Below are 961 nucleotides of genomic sequence, written 5' to 3'. Positions count from 1 at the left end.
CGGCGGCGTTGCCTCTGGATGAACAGGACCCCGTGGTGTGGTGGAGGGCTGGATGAACAGTAGACGGTGGAGGGGTGCCCGTGGAGGGGTGGTTAAACAGTAGCCAGTTGTAGGATCGAAAGTATGTCTAGAGGGGGGGTGATTAGACTACTTGACCAAATAAAAACTTAACCTTTTCCCAATTTTAGTTCTTGGCAGATTTTAGCTAATTTAGGACAAGTCAAGCAATCATCACATGATTCAAGCAAGCATGCAAAGAGTATATAGGCAGCGGAAAGTAAAGCATGCAACTTGCAAGAATGTAAAGGGAAGGGTTTGGAGAATTCAAACGCAATTGGAGACACGGATGTTTTTCCCGTGGTTCGGATAGGTGGTGCTATCCTACATCCACGTTGATGGAGACTTCAACCCACGAAGGGTAACGGTTGCGCGAGTCCACATAGGGCTCCACCCAAGGGTAACGGTTGCGCGAGTCCACACAGGGCTCCACCCACGAAGGGTCCACGAAGAAGCAACTGTTGGGGAACGTTGCAGAAAACAAAAATTTTCCTACGGTTTCACCAAGATCCATCTATGAGTTCATCTAGCAACGAGTGATTAGATGCATCTACGTACCTTGTAGATCGCAAGCGGAAGCGTTCAAAGAATGGGGATGAGGTAGTTGAACACGACGTGATCCAAATCACCGGAGATCCTAGCACCGAACGGACGGCACCTCCGCGTTCAACACACGTAAGGAACAGCCACGTCTCCTCCTTCTTGATCCAGCAAGGGGGGAGGAGAGGTTGAGGGAGATGGCACCAACAGCAGCACGACATCGTGGTGATGATGGAGCTGCAGTACTTCGGCAGGGCTTCGCCAAGCACTATGGAGGAGGAGGAGGTGTTGGAGAGGGAGAAGGAGGCAACCAAAGGCATGGGTGAAAATCCCTCCTTCCCCCACTATATATAGGAGGGCCTAG

This window comes from Triticum dicoccoides, chromosome 6A (genome assembly GCF_002162155.2).
Source record: "Triticum dicoccoides isolate Atlit2015 ecotype Zavitan chromosome 6A, WEW_v2.0, whole genome shotgun sequence".
In the NCBI taxonomy this organism is placed as follows: Eukaryota; Viridiplantae; Streptophyta; class Magnoliopsida; order Poales; family Poaceae; genus Triticum; species Triticum dicoccoides.
The sequence above is the reverse complement of the archived record's forward strand: the minus strand, read 5'-3'. Positions refer to the sequence as shown.